This window comes from Girardinichthys multiradiatus, chromosome 8, assembly GCF_021462225.1.
Source record: "Girardinichthys multiradiatus isolate DD_20200921_A chromosome 8, DD_fGirMul_XY1, whole genome shotgun sequence".
NCBI lineage: Eukaryota > Metazoa > Chordata > Actinopteri > Cyprinodontiformes > Goodeidae > Girardinichthys > Girardinichthys multiradiatus.
In genome coordinates this window covers 41,946,111-41,958,749 of record NC_061801.1, presented here as the reverse complement: position 1 = coordinate 41,958,749, position 12,639 = coordinate 41,946,111, and the positions used below count along the sequence as shown (strand labels likewise).

Genomic DNA, 12,639 nt, shown 5'->3' with positions numbered 1-12,639 from the left:
TTACGACCACATATGAAAGTGATGCGGGCCCAATTTGAAAAGAATCAGATTTCTGCTGTTCAGACCATCATAAAAGCATGAGTCACATATGGGCAGAAAATCTGGAGTTTTGCTTTCAGAGTGAATGTATCTTAATGCATATATTAACCATATAGAAATGGTTACAGAGCCATTTTTAAGAGTTATGGACTCCTCAGAACAACAGTGAGAACCATATCCACAGATGAGAACACATGGAACCGTGAAGAACCATCCAAGGAATGGCTGACCTGACAAAATTACTCCAGAAGCACTGAAGGCCTCATCTGCTTCAGGTAAAGCTTCAGTCTGGACTTTTTAAAGTGCAATTCTGTGAGGATGAAATCAGTGATGTTTTCCTTACCTGGACTAGAAGGATTTCATGGCACCATGATCGTGATGAAAGGTAAATACACCAAAATAGTGGAAGCTTTAGCTGATTTTATTTATTAAAATGAATAAACCTGAAAATGTTTATATCAAAAGTAAACTATGCTAGATTGCCAGATGCTAACCATTTCAATTATTAAAAGACACACTTGTGACATTTGCTGCTGTTTGATGAGTCAGACATCTGGTTCTCCATGTGGAGTTTTGTTGCATCAGCCTGTATCGATCCGCCCCATCAGCTCCTCATGAGTCCATCAGGATAATAATGTTATGAGACCTGGAAAGCACAACAGGAGCTGAACTACTTTGCAAAAACTGACAAAGAGATGAAACCCCCCAAAAATCTGGACAAATCCATTAAGGTTCATGTTTCAACAATAGGAAGGAGACTGGGCAAAAATGGCCTCAACAGGAAAGTGCCAAGGCCAGAACCGCTGCTGACCCAAAAGTAGACAAAGGCATTTTCCAGAAACTCTTTAGGAAAAATATTCTGTTGACTGATGAGACATAAGTGGAGTTTTTAGAAAGGTGTTCATTTCAGAACACGGCAGTGGTAGTGTGATGGTTGGGGTTGTTTGCTGCTTTAATTGAACCATGAATTCTGCTCTTTTCCTAAAAATCCTGAAGGAGAATACCAGGAGGTAAATCCATTGCATCAGAGCTCCACCCAATCTCTGGAACACATCTGGACCTCTTCACCTCGTGACATTTGAAAACCACATTTAATTTTATTCTTAGACATTTGTGATCTTTTTGTGCTTTTATTGGTTTTATTATTGTACAGTTTTTTTTTACAGTTTTATTGTTCCTCATTGCATTCCTTGGATAGAGAAAAAAGTCATTTTTCTTTGGATTCTTTGGATTTTGGTGATGATGTATTCAGAGTTGTATTCTGAAAAAATGGTCCCTGTGAGCAGCTGACAGGAGAACACTCTTGTCCATTTCATCATTTTATTTAAGAATTTTTTGTGCCACTGCTCTGTCCAACTATACCTGGTTTCATCTACATGTCCCGCTCATTGGCCAACCTTCTTTTTAAAGGTGCTCATAAATAAATCGATTTCATTTCAAACCCAGAGTACTGATGTGTGTACAGTTCAGAGTTAAAATCTGTTTCTGACTCAGTTTACAGGGTTGGAAGGACCGCTTTGTATTTCTTTACACTCACACAAAATAAATGATTTTTACTGAGTTTGAAAATCAATGTTTCATTTGTAAAATGCTGTCTGTTTCTAAATACCTTATCTGGACACTCCTGACAGCCCCCATAGAGGTTTGTCAACAGGTGATGTGTTTTGTAGCGGTCTACTGACTTTGTAAAACACATACATAAATGATAAGATTGTTTACTGTGAAGGCAGCTTGTCTTTCCTGATGGGCAACATACTTGCAAGTCAGGTTTGCTTCTATGTCTTTTCAGTTTGGGATGAAAATTCTACTGAGTAAAGAAACAAACCTGGTTACCGACCAGGTGGACAAAGAACAACGAAAGGTGAAGTCAAACGACTCATGTCCTCATCTCCTGATAGCAGGCAGAATTTAAAGCCTTTGTGTATCAGGATATACTTCATCTAAAGAGGGATGTGTACAGCTCAAACATCAGTGGCAGCAGATTACAACTTTAAGGTCTGCAGTCCCTCAGCAGCTCAACATAATGAGCAGAAGGCTTAAAACAGTCATGAAATTTTTTTTTTATTAAATATAGAAAAAGAAACATCAGCCAAAACAAGATATCAGACACACGTTACTGTAAAGAACATCCTAATCAGTTACTACAATACTGAGAAGACTTTAACAAACCTCTTAGATTGAATTTGAAGGAACGTCACATAATCTGACAGAATGTTCTGCTAATTTGTAGCTTTTGCAGACAAACACAATAGCCTAAAAACAGTATGCGGACTGGTTTGGTACAATCTCATGTAGAGGAAGTTCAGAAAGCTCTAATAGAGTTCAATAAGCCACCAGTCACAGGGAGGACAGGGAGGAAGGGAGAACGGGTCAGACTATTTGAGAATGGAGAAACAAGACATAAATCTGAAAACAACCTAATATTCTAGAAGCTCAGTAACTTGTGCAGAGACACTTCCTGATTTCTCAAAAACCAATTAAAATATATTTCAAACATTTCTTACGTGTTTTTTAAAGTTCTAATTTTGATACAGAATCAGTGTAAGATATTTAAAGTTAAGAATGTCAGTTCATTCACCTTTAATGTGAATCCCAGCAATAGGAGGTTGTACCACAGCTTTAGGAAAAGATATTCACTTTGTCTATTTTACATTAAACCTCTCTCTAACACATTTGTGGCTTGTTGGCTATAACTTTAGCTGATTTAGTCTCTACATGTACTACAGCATCGTCTGCATACGTTTGCAGATCAAGACTGAATAACAAAGGGTCTGACACTGATCCTTGTGGGACACCGATATCATACTTTACACAGCCGGAGCATTTTTCTCCTACTTTTTCAACCAGTTTGACAAACATAAAGACATTCAAGCCAAAGCACTGGGTCTCCCCGCAGGTCACCTCAACAACCGCTGCGCACTTCCCATCCACCCCTCCACCCCCGCCACATGTTGCTGTGTGCCATGCTGTACATTTAAAACGTTCCATCTAAACACATCTATGACCAACTATTTCAGAGTTTTAATGAGGAGAATGTGAAGATAGTTTTGATTCTGTTAAAGTCATAACATTGTTCTGATGTTAGACGTACTTTTTCCTCATACGTAACATATCTGCAAGACAGATTTCTTTCTATTTCTTATCAGAACTGAATGTAAACTTCTGTGAAATTTAAAACAAAACCCATCATGCATCATCCTCTACAATTACTGCGTGAACAGGTAGATGAAGGAAAAATTACAGAGAAACAGCAGATTAGTCCTGTTTACTAATCCCTGTTTGGCCCAGAAGCTCCTCTAAGCATCCTGACAATTCAATAGTAGGTATTTTAGTGGTTCTGACCCAAAAAAGAACGAATCCTGCATGATCTGCTGTACCATTAAAATCTGAATGACATGGAGGACAAGACTGTTGGAATAATTGAATAAAGATTTGTCTTATAGTTTCTCCTATTTTTTAACATAACTATTTGATTTTATAACCATTCATGATGTTTGTGTGAGTAAAGAATGTGTGAGTTGTCTGCAGGCAAAGGTCATAAATGGAGCTGAGCTAGCTAGGAGGAAGCGGTCCAGTTGAGGAGGTCATAAAAGATGAAGGCTGATTGCGCTAACCAGAAGATGCAATGATCCTGGAAGATGGAGAGACTGTGGAAGTGTGTTGTTAAAAGATAAAGGAGTTTATGACCTGTTTACGATGCAGCTGTTGTTTCCCATCCTTTAGAGAACAAGGTTTTTGTAAATAGGGATCCCCAAAGATAATAAAAAGAGAGGTACAGGCAGATGTTGTTCAGAACGGTGCGAGATTTGTAACTGAACACATCTTGACCGTTCTCCTCGCTGCGAGTATATAACTAATTCTTTGTCGCTCTCTTCTTTTTGTGTTGTTATAAGTATTTTAGGTTGTTTAAACCTGACAAAGACATCAGGAGGACACATCATCATCCCCACCAAGCCCCATAGAGAAGCTCTGATTAGCTGAATACTTGGTGTTTTATTTACATTATAGTTATGTGATGTGTTGTGTGCCTTGCAATATCTTATCTGAAAACATCTGACACCAACCAGAACATGGTGTTTCAGTCCAGTGGTTCTGAATGAAACCACGGTCCTCTGACTCTGCACACAAACAAGATAATGTTGTCATGTTAAAACCAAGAGGGCAGCTGAAAATACTTTTAGTTTCTCTTTACTAAAGCGAAAATATGTTGTTACAGTGAGACAATAGATAAAAATCATAAATCTATGTGGATCAGAACCAGACATATAACATCTGATGTAAAGTTTGTGTGAATAAGTGTCTGCAGCTGCTTTATGAATCAATCTGCAGAATCAAGGCAACTTAAAGACAGAAGCAATGTCCTCTGCTGTTCTCTGACCGTCTGAAACCTGGACTCAAGTTCCAAAGACCATTGATTTGGACATGTCCTCAAAAGACTCACGACTGGAGACAGACACAAGGTTTGAGACGTTTAAACTACTCATCACAGAGAAGACAGACATAAGCAATGTTCTCTGTCTCAGGGACATTGCTGGAATATCTGCTGTACTATGGCAGCCCGAAACCTGGACTCAGGTAATGATTAGCTTTTCTCGTCACTTATAAGAATAAAGTTTTTGTACAACGACCAAAGTGGGAGATGAAGATGAAGTAAAACAAAGATAAACATCTCATGAAAACCAACACTCACTGGCAGAAATATTTCAGGACTGCATGTTTGAAGTGTCGGATAAAATAACACAATAAAACATTGGTTGTCAGCTACACCCTACTCAACCTGCTGAGTGGAACTACTCAACATTTCTCACACATTTCTGTCACATTTTGGTGCAACACGTCAGACTGCTGCTGGCGGCAGGACAAGAAACCCTGAAACCACCTTTAGAACATAACTGATAAATAATACAACTTACAGCAAGTCATCCAGGTGTTGAAATAGCAACACAACCCCACACCACCACACTTCCACCTCCATGCTTGACTGTTGATGTTATTCATCTGAAATGCTCTTAGTTTTTAATGTGTTCTGTTGAGTCAGCAGTGGTTCTGGCCTTGGAACTCTCTCATGGAGGTCATTGTGGCCCAGTCTCTCTTTTTTATTGTTGAATCCTGACCTCTGACCTTAACTGAGACAGTGAGACATGCAGAGCTTCAGATGTTGCTCGGGGTTCTAGAGTAATAACAAGTTATAGTGTGATAACCGAGTCGTTTCTGGTTGTATGGTGTATGCTTACTCATCCTGTCTGTGTAAACCCTTTATTAGACAGTAATAAGAACTCCAAACCTTTACCTGAGGAAACCAAGCTCCAGATAAGCAAAGAAACTAAATTGAATTTTTTTTAAAAATCAGCATCAGTCAGGAGGAAAAGACACAGTGGTTTCTGTCCTCGTTTCTTTTATTGTGTCTTAAAGCATGGTGTGTTTTTACAGCTATAAATTAAACAGGGATATGTTGCATTTTCAAGCCTCTGTTTCACAGTAACAATAAGGAAAGGTCAGACTGTAAAGTCATTTGGCTCATTTGACAGATTTTGTTTTGCTGGAGACCCCCAGCGCAGCCCTGCTGCTTCAAATGTCACCTCAGAGTGTAACAAGCAGCTTTTTACCAGAGTTATGTTTTATTTTCACTTGATTAAATATTTCAGCTACTTTTAATTGTGTTGGAGGAAGATTTCATAGTAAAAATTGTATGTTTGTCTGAACACCTTGGTTGTGAACACTGCCGTATATTCTCCTACTGGACTGATGTTTTAAATGGCTGAGAAGAGACATCATTACGGTCCATTTTGTTTATTCCAGCATGTGTTATTTGAAGAAAGCCCAGAGACCACAGTCTAGCGGAGCAATCAGGGACCTTCTGGAAAAACTATTAAGAGGTTTAAAAATCGGCTTCGGTTTCAGTTTACTAATCGGATCATCTTCTGCTGCAGTGGAAGAAAACTCTCAGATTTCCTGCTGTGCAACATACAGGTGCTGGTCATAAAATTACAATATCATGAAAAAAATGTATTTATTTCAGTTATTCCATTTAAAAAGTGAAACTTGTATATTATATTGATTGATTACACACAGACTGATTTATTTCACATGTTTATGTCTTTTAATTTTGATCATTATAACTGACAACTAATGAAAACCCCAAATTCAGTATCCCAGAAAATTAGAATATTGTGAAAAGGTTCAATATTGAAGACACCTTGTGCCAGACTGAGAGACCATTTATAAGCAAAGGCCTTTAAATGGTCTCTCAGTTTAGTTCTGTAGCTACACAATCATGGGGAAGACAGCTGACCTGACAGTTGTCCAAAAGACGACCATTGACACCTTGCACAAGGAGGGCAAGACACAAAAGGTCATTGCTAAAGAGGCTGGCTGTTCACAGAGCTCTGTACTTATGCAAGACATGGTTTCAGCTGTCGCTTTCCTTGTGTCAAACCACTCTTGAACAAGAGGCAGTGTCAGAAGTGGCTAAAGACAGAAAGGACTGGGCTGCTGCTGAGTGGTCCATGGTGATGTTCTCTGATGAAAGTAAGTTTTGCATTTCCTTTGGAAACCAATTTCCCAGAGTCTGGAGGAAGAGAGGAGAGGCACAGAATCCATGTTGCTTGAGGTCCAGTGATGGTTTGGGTGCCATCTCATCTGCTGGTGTTGGTCCACTGTGTTTTTTGAGGTCTAAGGTCAACACTGCCGTCCACCAGGAAGTTTTAGAGCACTTCGTGCTTCCTGCAGCTGACCAACTTTACGGAGATGCAGATTTCATTTTCCAACAGGACGGCGCCTGCACACAGTGCCAAAGCTACCAGTACTTGGTTTAAGGACCATGGTATCCCTGTTCTTAATTGGCCAGCAAAGTCACCTGACCTTAACCCCATAGAAAATCTATGAGGTTGTCATACCTGCTTATGTTTTGAGTTCTTGAGTTTATGTTTTGTTATTTTACCTGGTCTAGTCCTTTGTTTTCTGTCTCCCTGCCCCCCATCACACACCTGTTCTGTGTTTTCCCCTGATTGTCTGGTCACGCGTGTCATTGGTTCCCCCTGCTGTCCAGTTTTGTATTTAAGCCCGTTTTGTTTCCTTTGTTCCCCGCTGGTTCCTTGTGTGTTGTTTGTGTTTGTGTGCATGTCTGGTACCCTATCCGTGTCCAGCCATGAGCAGCAAAATGTCGCCTTACCTGCAAACTTCGAGCTTCAGGAGTTCTTCCCTGTATATTGGTCCAACAGAAACCCACATTATGACAGGGGTATTGTGAAGAGGAAGATGCAATACGCCAGACCCCACAATTCAGAAGAGCTGAAGGCCACTATCAGCACAACCTGGGCTCTGATAACACCTGAGCAGTGCCACAGACGGATCGACTCCATGCCACGCCGCATTGCTGCAGTAATCCAGGTAAAAGGAGCCCCAACTAAGTATTAAGTGCAGTACACGCTCATACTTTTCATGCTCATACTTTTCAGTTGGCCAACATTTCTAAAAATCCTTTTGTTGTATTGGTCTTAAGTAATATTCGAATTTTCTGAGATACTGAATTTGTTTTGTTTTTTTATTAGTTGTCAGTTATAATCAACAAAATTAAAATAAATGAACATTTGAAATATATCAGTCGTGTGTAATGAATGAATATAATATACAAGTTGAACTTTTTGAATGGAATTACTGAAATAAATCAATTTTTTCATGATATTCTAATTTTATGACCAGCACCTGTAAATATGAGTAACAAAGTAAAATACCTTTATAATAAATCCACGTAAACAAATGTGCATGTAGAAGATCCAACAGAAGTTATTTCTCCTCTCTGCTGAGCAAAGAAAAAACTTTTTCTTGTTGGAAATCTCCCCCGTCCTAATAATCAGATCCTTGTTAGCAAGTTGGCTTTTCTTTCCAATCACCAGAAACACATTTCTTGAAGTTTGCATAATTTCTCACAGAAGAATAAAGAAAATAAAGAAGATTTTAACATCTAAATATGTGCTAAGATCCCTTTTATTTGTAATAACAAATAAAAGGTGTTTTTATTGTAAGGTGTGTGTTTTGGCTCATTTATTCATTTATTCATGTCGACTTCAATAAATATATTCCCAACTTGATTTGTTTCAGTAAAGCAAACTGGACCTGTAAAATGTGTAGAAGTTAATCGAAATGAACCACAAATAAAAAACATCCCCATGAATTATGAGCTGTAGGTGCAAGGCCACAAGATTGGTTTGCTCATATCGTCAATGTTTGTTATGCATTATTACTAGGAATAATGTCTTGAATGTCCAGAAATTCACCTTTGGAAAGTATGTTGGGCATTTTAAGAATGTTTTATGTGAAGAGACGTGACACCAACCATCAAGTCTGATTTAGATCAGTGGAAGAGAATAAAAACAAGAGTTTTCTGACAGCAAAGCAATGAGGGTAAAATCTATGAAGATGCTAGAAAATCTTTAGTTTCAGTTTACTGAAGAGACATTTATTTCCAAAACTGGTATTTCCCGCTTAGCAACATGTTTTACAAAAATGTATTCATGCAGCAATACTGGAGACAGTCATACTCCTCTTCTGCTAGAAGCTTAAAATACTTATATTAGGATAACTGGGAGGATAACAGTGATACTGAGCCTCCTCCTAGCTGTCATTAAGGACTCTGCAAAGACAGAGTTAAAACCTAAAATAATAGTCAATGTTTTAACAAGGAGTGTTTATTGAACAATAATCTGTATAACAAAAGTATACAAGAGAAATATGCCTGGTGTCTGAGCAGGAGAATAAGTCAAGTCATCCACTGATATTCATAGTTGAACTGTTTAAAGTTCACCATGGTCAGTTATTTTGAATTCAAGGGAAGCCTGTGATGAGACGGATATTTCTGGTGTGACTGCAGGAACCCAGGAAGCAGAAGGTATTTTAGACACAGCAGCTTTACTGTTGGTGGCCCATAAATACCAGTTAGAAAGTTAGATGAAGACCCATGACTAGTTTATGTCATTTAGATTAAATCCCTTCTTTCCCAGATTGTCTTCGTTTAAAATAAATAACAAAGACGACAAAATAGTTGAATCCCTAATTTGTCCGTTTTTTTTATATTTGGGTGTTTGTCTATTAAAGTTCTCATTAAAATAAATAAATCATATTTTATGCTTTATACTTGTTTCCTATTGTCTTTCAAGTTTATTGCAAATAAAACTAAAATATGAGTTTACCAAGCAGCTACAGGACAGACTTCATCAATCAAACCAGGCAACAAAAGGTTCAGGGGGCAAATGAAGGCTAAATGAATCATGTGACCAAAGTTTTACCTCCTCCTCCTACAGAATATAAAACTCAGCCTTCTCAGCTTCACTGAACGTTGAGAAGTTTGACAACGCAGGTAGGAAAACTTCCTGATATCAGAACCTGAACTTAGGAGTTTAGATTAGAAACCTACAAATTAAGCTGACATATATATTTTTATGCTGGTGCTTTAAAGAAATCAGTTAAATTACAGTGCTGGAAAAATAATTAGATCTAAATAATTAGTTGAACATGAATTTATGTTTTTACAGCTGATTTTATCTCTAATAGCTCAACAAAGAGCTCCCATGATGCCACTCATGTTTTCTCCATTTTAATTCTTCCCTAAATATTACAAAGTAATTACTTTTTAAGTTTTGATGTGTATTATGCAATATACAGTGGGTAATGTCTGACTTTAACTACACTTAGAGGCATAAAATCAGTAACTTTACTGTTTGTTTCTGATTAGTGACAAAAACCTGACTGGAGTGAACATCACCACTTCTTCATCATGCAGAGAACATAAGTAGCAAAATCATTCATTGGTAACAAATAAAGTTTATTTAATCTGTACTGATTAAACCATTAAAACATATTTTCAACATTGTATTGTATTCTTGTAAAAGGAAACTAAATAAGAGCAATTTGGATAATTTGTGGTGTTTGAAGGCAAGAGGAGATGTTTCTGAACATCATAAGAATTTAGGAAATCAATTTTTCCACAGTTTTCATGTTTCTCTACAGCAAGAAGATTAAAGCTGGTTCACTGTAGGAATTAATGTTGGATCCAAATAAAAAGCCTTTTAAGAGATGGATTATTATGTCTGACCTCATTGATATGTGTGGCTTTGAAGAACATGGCCTAACTTAGCTGCTAGAAGGTCCTGGTTCCTCTCAGCTGCTTCTGATCTGGGATCAATAATAATCTGAATAATACCTAGAAAACAACCTTTATGGTTCTCATGGTGGTTCAGATGGAGAACAGACTGGAAACATCACTGTGAACTTGATTATTGTACATCTTTAAACTTTTAAACAGTACTGCTCATGGGATTCTGCACCAATATATTGGAAAGCGCCATTAATCTGTAAAGTCCTGCCTTTCTTAAGAAATTAATTGTTTAGTTTAAGACAAAGTTTGAAAATAAATCTCTATAGTTATTAATGTTTAATTATTATTTAAAGGTTTTTCTTCCAGTTTGTATTGAATCAGATACTATCTTAGAAACTAGGCTTTTATTTTGAAACCATATCGTGCTACTTATTCAAACTGTTCAATACAGAAAAAGATTCATTCATCTTCTATACTGTTTATTCCATAGTGGGTCACGGGGAGCTGGTGCCTCTTTCCAGCAGTCTATGGGCGAGAGGCGGGATCCACCCTGGACGGGTCGCCAATCCATCGCAGGGCAACGCAGAGACATACAGGACAAACAACCAAGACACACTTTCACACCTAAGGGCAATTTTAGAGAGACCGATTAACCTAACAGTCATGTTTTTGGGAGGAAGCCGGAGTACCCGGAGAGAACCCACGCATGCATGGGGAGAACATGCAAACTCCATGCAGAAAGACCCCCGGACAGGAGTCGAAAAGATACTGTTGTTAATTTTTGTGTCCATATGACCATGTCTGGTCAATCTACATGTCCCCACTCATCCCTTCTTCAACTATATGGAGTCTTTCAGACCTCCCCCATACCATGATGTTCCCACTTCCAGACTTCAACATGGTGTTTTGTTGCTAAATAAAAAGAACATGTTGCTGGTATTTCTCTGATTATGTTTAGATCAGTTTCTCCTCCAATCACAGTGTGTGTCACTGACATCCAGAGACATGATTTTGTTTCATCCTAACAGACGATACCCTCACAGTAATTTGTTGTCTTGTCCAAATGGCCTGCAGTACCTTTTTTTTAGCAGTTGACCATAACTGGGAAACAGCTGTACCTGCTGATTCCATGTCTTTCTGAAGCCATCTTCTAAATATTGTTTCGACTCCTGTCAGAGCTCCTAAAAGGACCATCTTCTCATGGCTGGCTTCTAGTGAAACAATGTTTTCTCCACTAACAGATTCTGGCCACAGCACTGTTTACTGGAACATTGAGAAGATTAGAAACATCTTCCTAACTGATGTCTTTGTTGTTTTTGTAGAAAATAGGGTTTGAAGTCCTGAAGAGAACTGATTGCTTTCCCCTTCATAATATGCTTCATGATATGTTGATTTGTTAGTATGTTTAAAGTACCTGGGTTGTTACCAACATCTGGTTTTAATTCCATGTTAAAAGCCCCATTAGAATCCCTCCAATGTGTTTACTGTAGTAATCAGTTCAGGAACCGTTCTATTGAAAAAAATCAACCTTTAAAGAACTGTTCAGACAAATCCTTCAGCCTGACCCAGTGACACCCCCAGAAGGTTTTCACAGGGGGGACCCCAATGGGGCCATTAAAGATCTCTGAGGAGCCAAACCAAAATCCAAAACTGCTGTGATGTTGTAGTATTACTGTAAAATAGGAACTATCATAGAGCATTTTTTTTTGTTTGTTTTTACAAATTGATATTTCAGTCTGAGTCATTTTTATTTTCTTTTTATAAAATGAAAAACATCACAAAATAACTTAACATGAATTCACTAAAAATAATAATGTTTATGTTAACTATTTACTAAACACCATTAAAATGAAAATAAAAGTATATATTGCAGACTTAAAACTACTGCTACATGAACAAAAGTGCAGGAACAGTTGGTGTGTTCGCTGACGCGTGGATAACTCAGCTTTGTTCAACCAACAACTTCCCAGGGGGGGGGGGGGGGGGACTGGGCTGCCCCCCCCTGATGGCGCCACTGATCTGACCCACTAAAAAAATAATTTACAATAATGATGGATTGTTCTTCATACTCTAAGGGCTTTTTTGACAGTTTTGGGCCTTTTTTTACCTGTTTTCTAGGAACTGTCGGTTTCATGTTCACCCTGATTACTGTGTTTAGTTTTGTTTCAGTCCACCTTTGCACAACATTTACAGATCAGCTTCTTTGATGACTTGCTTTTGTGATCTTATATGTAATGGAAACATTCTTAAAGTTATGAGAACTAAGTCCTAATTTAGGACTTCTGCAGAATAAGCAGATCACTCTCATGTCCACATCAGAAGTAAAATAAATGTTCTTTTCAGAGCTATTCTTCTGGTCTCTACTGGCTCTGGCCTTGAGAAATTAGTTTTAAAGCCTTTCAAGCTTTAAAACAACTTACTAATCTAGCAAGTTGTTTCAGCATAAAAAAGGTAAAAGCACTGCCAGTGAAAACTTTAGGGAAACATATTAAACCATATTCATTTGA

At 37.9% G+C, this 12,639-nt stretch overlaps 1 protein-coding gene across 3 annotated transcripts in view; it reads left to right on the top strand.

Moving 5' to 3' along the window:
- Window positions 1-12,639, top strand: part of LOC124872120 (septin-2-like) — a 78,211-nt gene that overhangs the window by 45,938 nt on the left and 19,634 nt on the right. The window lies entirely within an intron of this gene.